Source organism: Cryptomeria japonica, chromosome 8, assembly GCF_030272615.1.
Source record: "Cryptomeria japonica chromosome 8, Sugi_1.0, whole genome shotgun sequence".
Taxonomy (NCBI): domain Eukaryota; kingdom Viridiplantae; phylum Streptophyta; class Pinopsida; order Cupressales; family Cupressaceae; genus Cryptomeria; species Cryptomeria japonica.
In genome coordinates, this window is record NC_081412.1 from 391,304,375 (window position 1) to 391,325,664 (window position 21,290).

Sequence of the window (21,290 nt, forward strand, 5' to 3'; positions counted from 1 at the left end):
TAGTTCATCTCCTGCATGCTCTCTATCAGTTTCCTCTAATTTCTCAAAGTTTTCATCAACCCTAACATCGATTCTTTCAACACTTCTCTGAGTCCTATTATTGAAACATTTGAGAGCTTTGCTCTTGGTGGAATACCCTAGGAATATTCCCTCATCACATTTAGCATCGAACTTACTCTGATGTTCACTCCTCTTGATATAACATTTGCTACCAAATACTCTAAACTAGCTTACCACTGGTGTCTTACCAGTCCAGTACTCATAAGGAGTCTTATCCTTTCCCTTTTTGATGAGTACCCGGCTCATAGTGTAGACTGTAGTGCTCACCACTTCTCTCCAAAAGGTGTGAGCGACCTTTCCTTGGATCAACATAGTTCTAGCCACTTCAACCACAACCCAGTTGTTTCTCTCTCCTAGGCCATTCTGTTGTGGAGTCTAGGGGGCAGACAGTTGCCTCTTGATGCCATTCTCTTCACAATATTTGTTGAATTCACTAGAAGTGAATTCCCCTCCTTAATCAGTTCTAAGGCATTTGATTCTTCTACCACTTTCCTTTTCTACCAGTGCTCTGAAAGCTTTGAACTTTCCAAAGGCTTCAGATTTGTCCTTCAAGAATGTGACCCACATCATTCTTGAGCAATCATATGTTAGAATCATAAAATACCTATCTCCCTACACACTCCTAGTTTTCATAGGACCACACAAATCAGTATGCACAAGATCAAGTAAGTTGTCTGTTGTGAAAGATTTACCTTTGAAAGTTGAGGAAGACATTTTCCCCAGTTGAAATTCTTTGCACAAAGGATTTTCCGGTTTGCTCAGCACCAGCAATCCTCTAACTTCCTTGATCTTACTAGCCTTCACAATGTTATCAAAGTTTACATGGCAAAGTCTCCTATGCCATATCCAACTATCATCAAACTTAGTCGTAAGACATGTACTTATATTTGCATTTAGCTTAAATAAGTTACCTTTGGTCTGCATACCAGTGGCCATCAATTCACCATTCTTTACTTTGATTTTGCATACTCTATTTTTGAATTCCAGAGTGATTCCACTATCATTCAACTAAGCAACACTCAATAGATTGTGTCTGAGACCTTCCACCCAATACACATTGTTAGCACTACTCTTTCCATTTAGAGAGATGGACCCTCTACCTTTGACCATACATGGTGCATCATTACCAAAGCGAACCACACCACCATCATACTCTTCTAGAGATATAAAATTGCTCCAGTCACTAGTCATATGGTGAGAACAACCACTGTCAATAATCCACTCATTTGAATTATCAAAGTGGGAAACAAGAGCCTTTTTGTCTGACACATCTTCCTTGACTACAACAAACACAATATCTTCATTTTATTCATCTTTTTATTCCTCATCAATGACACCTTCATCAACTGATACAAAATAGTTTCTGCAGTTTCCTCCTTTGAACTTCTTGAACCTTTCTGGTTTGTCCTTGCTATCACCATTAGGACAGTTTATTGCAATGTGTCCTATCTGGTTACAAGAAAAACATTTCAAAGGAAGCTTACCTCTATATTTGTCGGTTCCCTTAGGAAGTCTCTTGGCAAGAAGAGCCTCAAATTCCATCAAAATCTCCTCATCATTCATTTCTCTTCTCTGTCTTGGTTCACCATTGGTGCTTTCTTCTTTTCCTTTTCTGGATGGTGTAGCAAATGCTCTAAAAGCTGATTCAGTCTTCTGAACACTGCCATCAAAACTATTTAGCTCATAGGCTATTAATTTTGCAATGATGGAGTCTAGGGATACCTTAGTCTTATCTATTGATCTCAACTCCTGAATAGCAGCAACCCTTATTGCATAGACCGGTAATAAGGATCTCAAAACTTTTCTAACAACAGTGGAATCTTCCATTTTACCACCTGCACTCTTGATATCTCCAACAACACTTTTGATTCTTATTCCATATTGTTGAATGGTCTCACCTTCAACCATCCACATGTCTTCAAACTTCCCTCTAAGGCTTTCTTCCTTAGCTTGTTTTACATGCTCATCACCACCATAGATATTCTCAAGAGTATCCCATACTTCTTTGGGATTTTCTTTATCCTGGACATCAATAAACTCAATGTCAGACAAACTACTGATTAGGGCTTCCATGACTTGCCCATTCTCCTAAATCTCTCTCTTTTGATCATCGGTGAGAATACCAGTAGGGATAACATAAGAATTCTCAACATATCTCTAGTGTTGAGCACCCATGCTTCTGATGTATATCTTCATTCTGTCCTACCATATTTTAAAGTTATCTCTGTTAAACTTTGGACCTTCCCTCTTCATCATTAGTGTAGGATCTTTGCCTCAAGTGGTTAAGCTTACAACATAGAGGACCTGGAAGATGCTCTGATACCAATTGATAACTCAATGATGAATAGTGATTACCAAACTAGTACTGAGAGGGGGGGGGGTGAATCAGTATAGGCACAAAAACCTTTCCTTAACCGGTTTGTCTGCAGACACTACACTTTGGCAAACAAATAGTAATACTGGTCTTAAACAGAGTACAACTGGTAAAACCAAGAATAACTGAGACAAGCATAAACCAATTGACACTTATCTTTTCATACAATCTAATACTTCATTTCCATTTCACCCTAATACATGACCAGGTAATCTATCATTAGAAATAGATAAACAACTAGATCAACATGATTTACCACTTGACAAAAAATAACAAAGCATCACATGAAAGAGCCATCACACATGACACACATATTTTTCACATGGAAACCCAACTGGGAAAAACCACGATGGGGATGAATACCCACAAGCTATTTTTGAACTATTTAGAAGTGCACTCTGTTAGTAGCCTAGTCCGGTTAAAGACTGTTACAACAGGTTCTGTTAGGAACCGATCCTGTTAGGGATCACCCAGTTAAGGGATGGCTAGAATACCCAGTTAAGGGTTAAACCCTATTAGAGGTTACCTTGTTAGAGGATTTTATGAACTCAATGGCTTTGAGTCACCCTATTAAAGGATTTAGAGCAAGCTAGTTAAAGCTACCCGGTTAAGGGATTTTCCAACTGTTGAAGTAGTTAAAGATCAACAGGTATTACAATGATCTGGTAATAGCACTCAATGCCAATGTAGATCCGCTTTAGTTCCTTCCTTCTGTACACACACTATGCAGGCATCAATCCTCTTATTTAGTCTGGCAAGGATCAAGTATCTCTGCACTTAGATACACACATAACATTTTCCAACAACCTCAACATGCAACACAACATCGACCTTATAGAAAACAGATAGGTCGGCAGTATAAACCCTAAACCCTAAACATTTAGGTTTACCAATACAGTCAATTCAATCCTGACCGTTAATCACATTTCATTGAATACAACGGTCTTGAACATATCTCAAGATGTTCTCCATCGTTCATTATTTACCACTTCAGGAAGCTGATAACCCATCACACGCTCTCCACCATTTACAGAGACTTTGCACATTCCCGAGGTGGATAGGATCAATCTCCTTCATGCAAGATCCTTCAAGCACTCAAGCTAACATGGCAACACGATTTGATCTTCATTACAATGCTAACTCATCGCAACCGGTAGTCATGCAAAACCTTCATATACCAGTTCTCATACCAACATACCGCTTCACCTTTTCACGTATACCGATTCATAATGTTATACCAGTTCTTACATATACCGGTTCTCTTGCCTATTGCAAACTTCAATATACCAGTTCACTCTTCAACATATTGACATCAATGACAACATACAATATCATCATGTCATCATACTCTGTACATATGCCAACACCAAGCATAGAACTAGGTAGAGGACTTGTGATTTGGAGATAAAGACTAAAGACATTCATCTGAAGCAGGAGAAAAAAGACCTGAGAGAAGCCGCCAAGGCTATGATGATGCTAGTCAAGGACGTTGAAGAGTCCATAAAAGTTTTTATTTGAAATGTAATCATGTCTTTGTTTTCCAGTCTCTTGATGGCTATGTGCTATCCTTTTTCCTAGCTGCAGTGTTTTTTGCTGGTCTTTTGCAGATTTTCTACCTTTGTCCTATTTTCTCTTGTTTCTTTCATGCCTATCTTTTTTGTATTGTAAGTGGGTTTTGGTTCCCTTAAAACCTGATTTTCCTTAATTAAAAACATTTACACATATTGTTGTAGACTATCATCTTATTGTGGGTAGGTTCCCACTGTGGTTTTTCCCTTAATCAGGTTTTCCATGTCAAAAATCTTGTTGTTATGCATGTTTCTATTATTGTGTTTATCTTTATCCTTGTTGCAGTTGATTAGATTTGAGTTTGTGTTTAAATTGTTTAACTTGATGAAAATCAATTCACCCCCCCACCCCCCCTTCTCATTTTTCCTTCATTTTTGTTGCCAAAATCAACCTATAGTGAGGAATGGAGACGTTTTTCTTGATTATTTTTTGTCTGAACAATTCCAACCTATTCAACCTAGAAGTGATGCTCTCTTTATATCATATCAAAATTGGAAAAATAAGATGATTTTGTCATTGAGTAAACCTAGAAATCCAACACTTAGCATTCCCCCTGATGATCATATACCACTTCTTGAGAATAAGATTATTCTTTCTCCTAAGGAAATAAATAATATTCTTTCCAAAGAGGCACCTATTCCTTCTCCTAAAGAGAAGAGTGCCCTTTCTCCTAAGGAAAGTGATATTCTTCTTCCTAAGGAATAATCTATTCCTACTCTTATGGATGATTCCACTCTTCCTCCCAAAGGTAGAAAAACTCTTCCTCCTAAGAATCAATCTAATCCTCCTAAGGGTAGACCTATCCCTCCTCCTCATGATGGATGTGGTCTCCTTCCTACACCTCCCATTCCTCCTTTATATGGTGTGGCTCCCCCTCCTTCATCTTTTAGAGAGAAATGGCTAATCTCTCCTATTGTCCAACCTAAAAGACATCAACCCATTCATCCTTCCCTTAAAAAGGGACAAATCCTATACCTGATGAACCCAAACCTTTAGTCAAAACTAGACGAAACCTATGTGTGAGATAACATCGACAAAGACGTCATGCTAGATATCATGAAGTTACTTCCCAAACAATTTCTTCTCCTAAAACACCAAGTGTTGACATGATTCCATTTTTTCCTAAACAAGATGTTCAACCTAATTCTCCAAGACGCAAAATGCTTAAAACAAATGATGGTTCAATTTCTATTCCTTTTAGAGCTCCTATTCTTATTAATATTGATGAAGAAATAGGTGAAAATATTGTTAATGATGAAAATGTTGATCCTAATATTTATGATGATGAATATGAATATGTTGATGTTGATAGTGATTTATCTGCAAAATTTTCAAAAGCATTAACCCTAGCTCCTAGCAATGAACAAAGTGAGTCATCATTAGAGCACGGTCCTTGTTTGGAACTTGTGATAGCTCCATCTATTGTTCTGAATGTGGCTCCTCTTGTGTGTTGTCCACCTTCCTGAAATAATGATCAACAAGATTGGGGGGAGGATGACGTGCTTGATTAGCTTCATTAGCACCATAGATTCTCCTTCTCTCTCCTCTCTTTCTTATTTGTGACATTCTTCTATTTGTTCCCCTATTCTTCTATTTTTTGTCCCTAGTGTTGTCTACTTGAGGACAATGCAGAGAATTGAGATATCTTTTTCTCTCTTCCATGTTGACTCAAACGACACATGGGTTCCCTTCTTCCATGGTGGTTTCCTTTCTTTGGGGGATGAGGACAATCCTATGCACACACACACACACACACACACACACACACACACACATATATACATGATATACATGAGATCATAAAAAGCATACTGACTCCAAAGTTAGGTGAAACCACCTCATGTTTTGTGCTTTATGTTCATTATCCTTTGATTTATCCTTTCTTTGGGGCTAAATTATTGCGATAATGCGCTTGGCTTTTTGGGTTTATCCTACCTTAAAGAAATTTCTCCTGGCAAGGCATGTGCAATCGCTTTAATGTGGGAGCATACACTCTGCTCATGATTCTCTCTCCTGATACTTAAAGTTACTTAGCAAACTTTGTCTTTGTTTTATAATTTTTGGTGCTTTTTCTTTTCATGACTCATAGTAAGAGAACCTTACTAGCGATAGTCATGGTTCTCTCTTTCTATCTCATGATCTTCCCTTTTACCTTATCATTGAAGTCATGAGATCCTAAGTTCATTGGGGGCTTTCTATATCTTGCCTCTTAGACGTGGTGAAAGTCTTTCAATTTGTATTCCTTGTACTTTACCATGAGTATTTGCATAAGCTTTTACTCCTACTAAAGTGGGGGCTAAATGTAGCATCCTAAAATTGTACCCGTTGTAATTTTTTACTGCATTGGGGTATTCGCCTTAGTATTTTCACCCCTCGACCTGATCGGAGACCTAATTATGCTCACACATGTCAAAAACTTTATTCAACTTAATGATGCATCCAACTGCCACCTTGATCCTAACCCAAATTAGGGCAGAACCAGGGCGTGGTGCACTAGTCCCCCTTAATGGGGACCTATTTTTGGGCCCCTCCCCCATCTTAAATTTGAAGTGGCAAAACCCCTCCATGTTGGCTCATATTGAAAATTTTATTAATTCATCCTACTGGAAATTATATAAGAGGATTTCCCTTCTCATTTGATGATCTATCATGCACACACAAGAGGTCTTCAAGCATTCAAGAGCAATGGAGCATTTTCAGTCTTCCTTCAAGATTTGGAGCAGTAATAGAGTCAAGATTTCAAGCATTAAAGAGGACATCATCATTCTAATTCATGAAGTCATAATTCCATGTGGAGGCAAGCAAAACTTCACAAGGAGGTATAAACATTTCATTTTCAGTCAATTCAACATCCCCTCAAAGAGGAGGATTTCTACTTTTGGTCATTTCAATTACATTATTTCAACCACTTGGTTAATTCCAAAACTGAGGTTTGACCTAAAGGCAAATCCCTATTCCCAAAACATTTCCCTTTCCTTATGTGTGTAGGAAACAGGTGCGCAAACATACCTCTAGAAGTAAGCTTTATTTGCAGAGATGGAAAAACCCTTTTCGATGCATGGAAAATTCAAAGGACCAAGAGGGTGGGCAACTTGGTCCGGACACATAGTCCCTGCTATTTTTGGTAGATTTCATAGAGAAGCTCCGAATCATCTCAAAAATCTAAAATCTAGGTGCACTACGAAATCCTGAATCTGTAGCTCACTATTTTCTCATATTTGCCTTCATTTCCAGCACTTAGTCTTAATTCAACTAGTCAACTTACAAAAGAAGGTCAAACATATTCCAATTCAATCAATCTACTTAGTATTCATTCCTAATCTAATTAGTGACTGAATCTAGTGGATTTACCCCCTCTTTTGAATATAAAGGCATCATCTCCCCCAAGTGAAAATAGGTGATTTGGTGATTTGTCCTTCATTGTTGCAAATTGCCAAGTCACCTTATTTACACCTTTACAAGAACACCTTTCTCTGTGAAAGCAATACAGGTAGAAGTAGCCAAATTTCCCACCATAGATTGGAAAGTGCTTTTATCCATGCCTCATGCCACAACTTAATCTTGAAGAACCCTATTTAGATTAGCTCTATGATTGGGTGATATTTGTAGCAACTCAAAAAGTGATATCTCTGCAGGGGTCATTTTCAACTGATCAACCATATTGCAACTTCCTAATGTTGGAGGAGGGTTAGAAGGCACTCCTTGTAAGGTAACTTTTGACTGGTGTGTGATTACTACATAATCTTTATCCCTTGGGTTTATAGTGATGGTAGAAACTATCTCATCTCTTGCATTGATAACATTGATGGTATAGTTGTATGTAACCTTTATATAGTTTGCAGTATTGTCAAGTGTGTTCCTGAGTTGAAAGCTTTGCCCTTATCATGCTTAACAAAAGGATCTTTAAAGATAATATGATTTGTATTTTCTGATCCTTTGTTGGTATCCGTTATGATGTCTCCTTGGTCTATAAGATCCTGAATCAAGTTCTTCAATTTGTAACATTTTGATGTCTTATAGCCCTTTGTGCGGTGATAGTCACAAAAGTTGTTGTCGTTCCACCAAGTCAATTTGAAGGGACCTGGTTCATATACCCTGATTTTAGGAAATGTGATAACATTAGTCTATATTAGGTTCTTTAATGCTAATTCAATAGGTTCTCCCAGTGGTGTGTAGTTCCTTCTTGGGGTATTATCTCTTAGAAACCTTGGATTAGTAGATTGTATGGTATTTGCATTTGTTGAAACTGTGTTATTCTCCTTAAACTAATTTTTGTTTTGAAAGGGCGATTCTATTGGTCCTTATAAGGATATTGTTGGCTGAGCTCTGTTTACTATATGAGCATCTTCAACACTATCATTAGTTACATTCTTGTTTTTAGACCAAAACATTGGTTTGTCATTGTTTGTGTTGTTATATGAACCACCATATTTCAAGATTCCTTGTTCTAATAGTCCCTTCTCACATTTTAGGGATTTTTCCATGATTTGTTTGAACAAGGTAAGACACTGCATTTGTATGGGATACTTGATCTGAGGTATCAGGTTTTCTGTGAACATGTAAACTTGCTTGATTTCCATAATATGACTCTAACATTTGCAGTAAAGAGATATCCATCATTGTAGAAACGATGCAAAGATTTCATCTTCCTTCTATTTTGCAATAAGTAGATCCATCAAAGTGATAGGGGTGTCAATATTATGTGATAAATTTGATGTGAACTACTCGGCTAGCTCACCCCATGATGTGATCTTTGGTGGGAGATGTGAAAACCATTCTAAAGAAGAACCTTCAAGACTCTTAGGAAATCATCTCATCAAGTACGTATCTTCATATGCAACCTCTATACAGGCTGTGAAAAACTATCTGATATGATCCCTAGGATCCCCTTTTCCTTGGTATTTGTCAAATTTAGGTGTTTCAAAGTGAGGAGGAAAAGCTAGCATGTATAATGTATGATCAAAAGGATATGGATGTAAGCCCTGCATTGTGTAGTTTTTCTTATTATTACTAGTTTGCATATTTTTCATCTATTGTTGGATATTTTGGACTTCTTGAGCAAGGATCTCTATTTGAGTTAATGGTGTATTTTGTACGTACATATTCCCAACAAATGGATTAGTTGTAATATAGATAGGAGGTTGTTGAAATGTACCATAGCTGTAATTTTGCGTGTTTTGGGTTTCGCTAGGTGGTGTGAAATAAGCAAATTATGAGCCAATATTTGGTTGGATTATACCAAATATATTAGCGAAACTTGGATTTATGTTCTGATGACTATACATGGAGCCCATCAGAAGGGAAACCAAAGGTTGTGTTGGACTTGTTGGATTTGAAACTTGTGATGTTTGTGTTTGACTTTGTGTGGAAGTACTTGACACAACTAATGCAGCTTGAGAAGTGACACTAGCCTATGTTTGTGTCTTGACATTTATAGTTGATTATGCCATGTTAGTTTGTGAGCTATTAGTTGGAACTGCAGCTACTTGGGTGGATGACACTTGTGCACTTTGGGTAGCATTTTGTGTAGAACTTGACGCCACAACTTGTGTTTGTGGTGTATTCGATGTTTGACTAGCATTTTGACTCAAAGTAACCCTTGGTGGTAAAATTGTTGTAACATCAAAATCTTGGGGTAACTTAGCACCATTTTCCAATAATATGGAGAGATACCTACTCTTATCAAGAGCGATAAGTGCTTTGTGGATCATAAGAACATGTGGATCTTGTTGAGAGGCCTAAAGTTCTTCTTGTGTCAAGTTATGTTAAGTTTCTTGTATTGTTGGCATGTTGTTAAAGTTCAATTGTCTACGGGGTGGATTGTTTAATATGTCTATATTCCATGTAGGGTTAGACAACGGGTCACTATTTGGGTCCATCTTACTTTTTTTCTTTTTGCGACCTTGTGATGGACATTAATGACACTATGATGCAAGACTATGATGCTCCTAAGATGCAAGTGCAAGACTTAAGACTAAAGGACTATAAATCATACAATTTGTAGACACCTAAAAATTTCTCATTGATCAGGTACTAATTATTCCTCTATTTGATTAAATAATTCTTTAATTATTTAGTTAAGTTAATTGATCTTATTCTTCTAATTTCATATTTCCTCATAATCTTACTAATTATTCTATTTTCAATTCTATCATTGTTAAATCATTTAAACCATTTTCTAATGTTAATTAAATATTTATTATTTGATTAATTGCGATTTTAATCCTTCAATTTAATTAATTTTTATTATTTAAATAAATTCATTTTCAATTTCTATCTTCTAATCATTTAATCATTAACCCTTTTCTTAATATTAATTAAATATTATTTATTTTATTAATTATGATTTAATTCCTTTAATTTAAATAATCTTTATTATTTAATTAAATTCAATTTCTAAATAATTAAATAGTTTCTTTAAATTATTGATGTTTTATGGGGTTTTTTACCCGAAAGGGTTTTCCCCATGTATATCTTGTGTAATGTCTATATTTATGCATATATGATTCTTATTTCATTTATTTTATATCTGGTTTATAATATATTTATGCATATATGATTCTTGTTTCATTTATTTTATATCTGGTTTATAATTATTAGTATCCTAGTATCATAATTTCTAACATGGTATCAGAGCCTATTAGGCTAAACTAATCATTTTTACAGGTTATACAAGAAGTTATGTAGAACTTGATGGGATCTTTTTTACACTCAATCTACATGTGCAAGGTCCTTTGCACAATAATTTTGGTGTGCAATTTCTACTCTTTTTTATAATTAATTCATTAAATGTCAAGTTAGGAAATTCCAAGCAATTTTTTAAGGTAATATCTAAGAGATTTTTCATACCATTTTTTCTCCTAACTAATATGGCATATAGTTGTCATTGCTAACTAATTGATGGTTAAGTGATAGATTATTTTTCTTTTATTATTACATTTCATAATCCATTTAAATTAAATTGAATTGTATTATCAAAACTTTAAACAAAGATATCAATTTATACTATAAGAAATTAACATTTGAAATGCTTTATAATTATTTTTTATGACCTATTCTTAAATCCCTTTTCATATTATTTATTTGCATGATCCATCCTTATATTTATATACATACTAGCTTAAAAATATTTCATTCATATGTTCTCCTTAATTTAAACCAGAGAACAAATGTGAACTAGAACATCGTCATTATTGTTTTTTCTTATCTTGATGGGCAACCTTGAAATAAAGGAAGTCACGTTCATTTATCTCTTTTTGCATACTTACCTGCCTATGTTGCATAAAGGAACACAACTCTTCGTATCACAAATGCAGGCAAACAAATATAGATCGATATTTCATTGCCTTTCTCCTCCTTATCAAACATCTTATTCTCCTTCCACAGATTACTAATTGATTGCCATAAGGTTAATGATACACACAATTCATCCACTGTAAAGGCTCAAACACTATTTTATGTCCATTTTTCCAAATTTATAAGAGGTGAAAAGGAAGCTTCAAGCCCACGACAACAAAAAAAAGGGAAAGGTTAGCGACCACCAAAGCCAATTGCAAAAGACCAGAACAACGTGTTACCACTTTTTTATTGACCATCTTCCCCATTCATCATCAATGAGACTTTCTCTTATGTCGTCCTCTCTTGTGTGATCATGATCATGATCATGATATTTTTAATGTACACGGTGCCTTGTGAACTACTGAAGTTTGTGATATTGATCGCATTGATTTTTTGGACACAATATTTAAACTAAGGGCATTTTAAGAATTATACATATATCGATACATTGGAATTACATTTAGTTGTTTCAGATATATTCCATTGAACAAATCAATGGGTTCACTGAGTGTGCAGAATTTAGGTGAATCGAAGAACGAGACAAAAGCATTCCAAATTGCCATGTCAACATGAGACCGTGTCAACCTTGCATTACGCATTACGCATTACGCCTTCATCATGTGACAGGTAGGTGCCACCCTTGCATTGTTATGCCATAGATTTGCTCTCCACTTCAAATGCTGGGTGAGAAGCATTATTCCTCTGGGACCCTCCATTTGCATATGGAAAATAATTAAATAATCTTAAAAATCAATAATCATATATATATATATATAAACTTCTTTGATCATTTTCTTGTTTAAAATCAGTATTCATTAGATTATGCATTATTTGCTTAACTATGTGTAGATTTTCAAATAACTTGTACTGTGAATTGGCTCTTTTTATGATTGATTAAGAAAAATACATTCTAATAGTCATATTCATTGTTTCATCTAATCATTACAAAGTGATTCAAAATCTTGTAGAATTCTATTATGTAGTTGCACTAATTTCATCTCATTGTATACTAGAGTTATTTCACAAAATATTCACAACTCTCCTTTTAAAATATATATCTTCATTTTTATTTTATTTTAAACCATGATGCTAGGTCAAAATGAAACATAAATCACCTTATTGGAGTACTTACTATGTGAGGTCCTCTTCCACACATTACTATAAGATATTTTGGAAACTATACCATTCCATGAGCACATTCATACATTTAGTATCAATTTTAATTTAATAATATCAAGGGTTGTGTCATGTTGATTTTCAAAGAAGTTAATCATGGCTGTTCTACAATTGGCACGAGAGTGTCATTAATTTCATAGATCCACATGTATGTAAGCAATCTCCCCCTATAGAAACATTACACACAAACTTGCACACTCCCATACATGCAAATAATATTATCATTAAAAATGGTCAATGTAAAAAAATCTCATTGTCTATGATTAATGTAATTTTTTTAATTTTTTTTCAAACACATTATTGAACATACATGTATCTGAAAAGAATATCTTTAAGAGGGTTACTTCCACAATATTATAAGAGATGATGTAGACTTGTACTTCCTTAGATCGCCCATTATAAGTGTTGATATTTCATATTTTCTTTATAAAGGTGCTTTATAATATATTTTTTGTAGTCATTTAATATGGGTGGATATAGCCATATTCCTTTTTTTTCCCCTGTTTTATGCTATCTTCTTGTAATAACTTGTTGATGAGACACAACAAAGAAGAAAGAACCTCATAACTAATGATGGTGTTGATCCTTCCATATGATGTTATAATATGTTTGGTGCATCTAGTCCCAATTGCTATTTTCAATTTGTCCTCCCAAATTAATTGGTATAATAGTGCTCTAAGTTGCATTACAAAATACTCATAAGTGCACTAAGTGAGACAAAGGGAAGACATCATAATTTATCTCCAAATAATATTTTAGAGGATTATATTGATAATATTCCTACTTGTAGTATATTTGATGAGCAAATGCTTTGCTATCAAACTATCATAATGAGCATCTATTTATCCATAGATAGAGCATAGAATACGTATCTATGAAATATAAAGGCTATTAAAGTTTCATAAGTAAATTCAAAATTTATCATTAGAATTTTTTTTGGAGATCAAAGATATCTATTTTTTCAATCATACTATTTATAATGGGTGGCTATCACCCTTATAAACTGTCTGGGGAGCAAACCTAGAAAGGATAGCTCACCTATTGTCTATTTTTTTATGGATCATTACTATATGTAGTAGCATGTCTATTTTTTATTTTAAAAAAGACAACTAATTATTCATTCCTATTCTCATGAAAATACATGTTGATTTCGTTGCTACTAATCATTGGACTATATTTTATATTTATGAGGAATATTATATGATCTTTGGCAAATGACAAATGCATAATATTATGTTCTTTCTTTGCACCAGAAATCAATTTTAATTGATTACTATGATACTAACTATATTGTTTCTTCTATGGCGAGGTTATGCCTTCAAAACATATAGTGCAAGTGCTATTACATGGATGGAGCAATACTTTGAGAAGAAGACTATCTTATATGTGTCTTTGAATCAAATGTGCAAAATATGAAAGTAGCTCCTGAAGAATCAATATGACCTTGAATATTTATGGAAGAGTTCCATTTGGATACATGTAAAAGTACCATCTTACTTGAAGTTACTTTACTCCTAGAAAATATCATTTCTAAAGATCAATATGAACTTTGAAGATCATGGGCACCTCACTCAAGTGAAAGCATTCTATAATAAAGGCACCTTGAAGATCATGGGCACCTCACTCAAGTGAAATCATTCTATAATAAAGACAACTTGAAGATCATGGGCACATGTTATATATTGGAATTTTAGCCATCACTTTGAAATCCTCTGTGCAGTGATTGGTTTTAGGTGATGCAATTAAGGGGGAGTGTACATGACACCACCTAGTGGCTAATTCCTAGATGTAAGACCTAATAGGAATTATATGCTCCAAATTCAAATAATTCTTGATCTCAGGTGATGCCATTGAGGGGGAGTGTGCATGTCAATGATACGACCTAGTGGCTAAATCCTAGTTTTTAAATCCTACGGGTAGGCATATGTCATAATAGGTATGAAATAAGAACTATATGGGCATTAGTAAGTCCTTTAAGCCTACAAATAGGCATATGTAAGTCCTTTTTTGTTTTAATTACTATAGGTAGGCATTAGTAAGTCCTATAGGTACATTTGTGCTTAAGTCCTACAGGCATATTGTAAATTATTCTCCTTATAAATCTACCACTTGTAAAAGAATTGTATTAGGTCCTACGGACACTATGTAATGAACTTGGGGAGAGGCTAATATGAGGAGACTGCGGATCCAATATAATTTTTAAGACCTTATAGCATCATTTTTAAAACACTGGGATTATAATTATGACAAGATGACTTTCATGTAGTTCGGAATGCATGATCTTCATGTTGGCATATATTTGTGTCCCTGTTTATCATTGTCAAAGAAGACCTATGTTACTGGGGTGCTTCATTTTTTTTCTTTTATGGAAATTGACATGTGATCCCCTATTAACATTAAGGGGGAGTGTTAGAAGATAATGTTATTAGGGATCACATCCTTATAACATTTCTATATAATTTTCTAATATAAGGTTATAAAACTTTATATATTATATGCTTTATAAGCATATCCCATTTGAATAATTATAATCTAATAACTATTAGATTATTGATTATTTATGAGTGGGGGTTATTGAAAAGGTGTGACTAGTGAAGCCACCCTTCCTCCTATATTTAAGAAGGTTCTCTCTTATTTGAGAGGTGTGTGAATTTGGAGTTTTATGATGAGTTGTATCACTATGCACAAAAGGTATTATTGGCCATGTGGAAGTATTGGAGGAGTATCCCTAGGTTCAAGTCCATTTTATGATAGACTATATGTGTAAGTGTTTTAATGAAATGATGCTTTATGGGGTTTTTAACCCGAAAGGGTTTTCCCCATGTATATATTTTGTAATGTCTATATTTATACATGTATGATTCTTATTTCATATTTTATATCTTGTTATAAGGATGTGATCCCTAATAACATTATGTTTTAACAATTATTTAATTAACTAATTTATTCTTCTGATTCTAATTCCAAATCCCCAAAATTCTAATTTCATTTAATTTCATTAATTCTTCTAAATTCTTCTAATTTCAAATACATGTGCATGATTTCAAAAATCAAATTGAAAATCAAAGTTAAAAGTTCTAAATATATTCAAATCATAAATTGAATTTAAAATAAATTCAATATTTGAATTAAATCTCATGCAAAGATTAAATTGAAAATCAAAGCCAAAGTGCAAGCACATGCTAAATTAATTAATTAAATAAATTATCTTTTCAATTCCTATTTCTATCTTCCACTTTTCTTTTTTCCAAAAAAATATTTCAATCAGTTAACTATTCAATCTATTTTAATTGATCAATTCAATTAATTGATTAATTACATCAATTAATTATCCTCCAATAATTCTTTTTCATCTTTCAATCAGATTTTTTCTCAATCCGTTAATTCATTAATCTATTCAATCTATTATATTCCACCTTTAAATCAATAGTTTAACTATCAATCAGCATGTGAGCTCACCTGAGTTTCACCTCTTGATCAATCTGTTTCACCTCTCAATCAATCCTCTCCAATAATCTATAAATATCTGAGAGCCATCATACCATGAAGAAGAGAAGAACAATGGAAGCCATATGTAGTCATGGAATAGGGAGTCTTAATTGAATATTTTATATTCCTATTACTTTGCTTAGCATTATTTCATTGGTTTATTTAGGATTCTTTGATTAGATAGGGATTCGTGATTTCCCTTTGATTCTAATTGAATAATGATGAATTTTACATATGACATTTTGGTGAACTTGACATGAACAACAACTAATTAACCCTCTATGTTTTTGTGTGATTTTTGTAGATCGTACGGATTTTTTAGATTTTTTTGCAAGTTTTGTACGGATTTCAAAAAAGGAATCAAACATCACACAATAGTGTAGACATCATCACGCAATCATATAGATAAAGTTACGCATCCGACCTGTCAGGGTCACGCATTGGTGTTGATACCTTCACGCATTCACTTAGATATAATTACACATTCGTCATTTATATTTAGGCATTCTATTTGTTTCATTTTATTGTTTTTTAATCCTCTGTTCTATCTAAATTTTGTATTAAATTCTACAAATCTGAATATTTCTTATCCTTATATGATGCTTTCAATATAACATCTTATGACACATAAGGTAAAATTTAAGATTTCAGGTGCTAGAAGAACAACAGAACAAAGGAGGCAAACCACGCATTATCAACACATTTTAAAGGCAGAAAAAAGGATACAAGACCTAGAGGACCAACTAGCTATTGACAAATACAACAACCTAGTTCTATCACACAAAGTGAAATATGGCTTGCTTAATATAGAATGGTTGATGAGAGATCCGACTAGGGCCTCACAGTCTGTTTTGCGGGTTTCTGGTGAAGTTTAAGTTTTTTGTAGTTTTTTTTAATTTGTCTATTTATCTATCACGCATTCTCCATATTAGTGTCATGCATTCACTCTGTTAGTTTTATGCATTCACTCAGTCATCATAACACAATCTCCCAGACATTATTACGCATTCATTTTATTAGGATCACACATTTGTTTAATAGGTAGTTTGGTTTTCTATTTTTTTTTGTGTTTTCTGGTTACTGATTCCCTGTTTGTAGCATGTGGCAAAATTACAGAGAAGGCTTGATCATCCTAGATTATTTTGGAAACCACTAACAATTTTATTGCAGGATCCTTTAGGGTTAAATCACTTTTGGATTTTGGGTTTAAAATTGACATGCATGCTTTCACACTTCAGCTTGGTGCTTAAAACAAATCTAGTTAAAATTGGCATGCATGCGTTCACACTTCAGCTTGGTGCTTAAAACAAATCTAGTTAAAATTGGCATGCATGCGTTCACACTTCAGCTTGGTTCTTAAAACAAATCTGGTTAAAATTGACATGCATGCTTTCACACTTCAGCTTGGTTCTTAAAACAAATCTGGTTTAAAATTGACATGCATGTTTTCACACTTTAGCTTGGTGCTTAAAACAAATCTAGTTGAAATTGACATGCATGCTCTCACACTTCAACTTGGTGCTTAAAATTGATCTTGGGTTTAAAATTGGCATGCATGATCTCACACTTGAATTTGGTGTTTTAAAATAGACATGCACATGCGGATCTAACACCTCAGTTTGGGCTTTAAAATTGACGTGAATCTGACTTATGAATAGAATAAATAACACATTGCTATATCTTAAGGAAGGAACCTCGAGCACTTTCTCTCTATTTGGAGTGGTCCTACTATTAACACACACTATCCTCTCCCTTGGCTTTCGTGGACTTGGGTGCAAGAGAAAAGTGTTAACGACACTCAATTTTTCTTTTTAGTAGTGAGGGATATCTTTGACTGGGTCTTTCATCACGCCACAAAGGTACTTTGAATTGGGATGCATTAAAGATATCATCTCTCCTAGCATACTCTTGAGTGGGTTTTTTGAGCCACTATATAAACATATTGGTTAGACGGCTAGAGTGTTGAGTGAATTCGATGTATGTGGGGACCTTCCCTGCACCGATAAGCTTAACTAAAGCCTTAAGTGGATTTCTCTGAAAATCCTTCGTTGGATCAAGATCCCTCAAAACTTGCAATAAGAACCAACTTAGTAGCCCAAATCCCATGTTTATCAGTTTCTGGTGTGCGGATCGTACCCCATAGATACCCTCTATGTACCTTGCATGATGAGACAAAATCCTCAGTGATAAGATCTTCAGATCTTTGGGGTAAGAGAGATTGACATGCCCAAGAAGTGTGTGTCGTGGAGTGGAGCCAGTGCTACCAAAATCTCTATCTATTCATCTTGTTTCAATATTTTATTGTGAGGGCCCCATTAAATGGTTTCCACTATCCAGCCTAAGATTGTCTTCTATTTTATTATATGTATCATTGTGCTAGACCAGTATTGAGTCAATATTTGGGCTATTTCAGGCCCTACCTTGCATATCTCTAAATTCTTAGAGTTTGTCAAGACACAGTTCATCCAACTATACTTATCTTTAGATAGTGTTCTCATAATTCAAAAATAAATGTGTCCTACAAATAGAGTTATTTGTAATAGAGTCTACCTTGAAACATTTGACAATCCAACAAAGTCCAAAAATTTACATACTTGTGACCATAGGGGTTCATAGAGTCCTTAGTCCTTTCATAGTCCTCATTATAGTCCTCATTTGCATCCTTAGGTTTTGCATAAGTCCTTGCATCATCCTCATTATAATTTACGTCGTTGTAATATTTGCTTGTCCTTATTTGTGTCCCATTAACCTCCTATTTCATTCTAGTATCATCATAATCTTCATATTAGTTCTTGTTTAGGCTCCATATATATTTTTCTTGGTCTGTCTTCATTTGCATAATCATCCTAGAAAGTTATAGCATGTGTCCTAATGGGTCTATCAGCTGATGGTTTGCTCCTTTTTGAGAAACCTAATCTAGTGTCAAATAACGGTCATCGAGAAATCATTGATGGCTTAGATAACTTGGCTTGGCAATTAAAGACAAGTGCACCTCAGTACATAGGAGTCAAGTTTGAGCTAGATAGAGAGTATAAGATTTCCCGCATAATTGATATAGAAATTGTCACAAAACTCCTTAGACAAGAACTTGAAAAAATTGCATTCCAAAAATCTCAAAGTACTCAACAAGTTTCACATCCTAATCCCCTATAGAGAGTTAGGTCTAGTGTTGCATACCTCACTTTTTGGATCTAGAGTCTTGCATTCATACCCAAGGTTTGTCATCATCTTCATTGGGTCCTAAGTGTCCTCATATAGAAGTCTTAAATGCTCATCACAAGGTCACAAAAGGCAAAGAGTAAAATAGATTCAAACAACGACCCGTCAATTAATCCTACTTGGAACACGAACATGTCAATCAGTCAAAATTATAAATAGTCAAATCCTTATGGAATGCCAACAATACATCAGCTACAACAAAACTTAACATGTGAGGAAATTGAGTCGGCTCAATAGGACCCACATGTCCTTATGATTCTAAATGCCCTAATAAACAATGACAGAGATCGATATCTTTCTTTGTTATTACAGAATGGTGCCAAGTTACCTCAAGGTTTTGATGTCACAATGATCTTACCACCAGGGATTACCTTAGGTCAAAATAGCAGTCAAGTACCAAATGTAACACAAACACAAACTATGACTTCAATTTTCTCCCAAAATGCATCAATATCGTCAACTCAAGCAAATTTGGTGTCAATCACAAGTTCTCAAGCAAGTGCATCATCCTCAACAATGAATGTTAGTGCACAAATGCAGGCTATCATAGCTTCTCAAACTACACCAGTAATGTCAAGTGCTTTAGCACCAAGTCAAACACAAGCCTCACATGTTTCTCATACAACAAGTGTGACTCAACCTCTGGTTTCCTACTCAATAGATTCTACATACAGTCATCAAAACATAAACCCAAGTTCCACTAATATAATGAGTGCAAACCAATGAAACATGAGTTTACAATTTGCTTATTTTGCAATACCCAGTGGAACCCATAACACGCAAAATTACAATTATGGTACATTTTAACAACCTCCTATTTATACTACCACAAACCCTTTTGTGGGAAACATACATACACAAAGTGTACCACTGACTCAAATGGAAATTCTAACCCAATAAATACAAAATCTACAACAACAGGTGACAACTATGCATATTGGTTATGACAAAAAGAGCTATACAATGTAGGACTTACATCCTTATCCCTTTGATCATATAATATACATTCATTCTTTTCCTCCACATTTTGAAACACTGAAATTCAACAGATACTGAGGGAAAAGTGATCCTAGAGATCATATTAGAGAATTTTTCACTGTATGTATAGAGGTTGCAATTGAAGACACTTATCTAATGAGATTGTTTCTGAAAAGTCTCAGAGGTTCTGCCTTGGAGTGGTTTTCACATCTCCCACCAACAATCATATCATGGGGTGAACTAGCTAAACAATTCATTACTAACTTCTCACATAACATTGATACCCCAGTTACATTGATGGATCTATGTGCTACCAAAAAATATGAAAATGAAGCATTCACATCCTTCTTACAAAGATGGAGATCTCTCTACAGAAGATGCAAGACTATTATTCCCGAAACTAAGGAGGTTGACATGTTTTTAAGAGAACTTAATCCCAAAGATTAAGTACCTGATATAAATGCAATGTTTGACCATGTTTAAACAAATCACTGAAAAGGCCTTAAAATGCAAGAAGGGACTGTTGGCAATTGACACTCATCTGGACTTATGGTGTTGTCATTGATGGAAACACACATCATTTTGGGTTGGATACTTATCCAGTATCCTCTGGTATTCAAGGTTTAACATCCGACATTCAAGGAAACCGATAAGCAAGGGAAACTAGCTAACTACAAACTAGTATTTGGAGGCCGACATAGAAGATTGATCAGACAAAGGTTTTAATGGAAATGGTCATGAATATTAATGTTTATATTTTTTTCTAGGCCGACATGTATTTATCTTTTGTAATATGATTGTAAGATGACATAAGGCATTCATGTTATGTATGTAAAGAGTATATAAGTCTATCTGGCTAGGTCACTTTATGATATAGATGTGATAGGTTATGTGATATTATGCGAGCGAGATATTGATCGATAGAATGTGAATGTAATGATCTATTGTCATTTTGGTTATTTGTGAAAGGATTGGAAAGCGAACAAGGTTATCGACAAGGAATGAGACAGTGATAACTAGTACAGTCAGTGCTTAAACGAGAACTCATCCAACATATCTGATGCACACTAAGACTTCAAAATTTTGT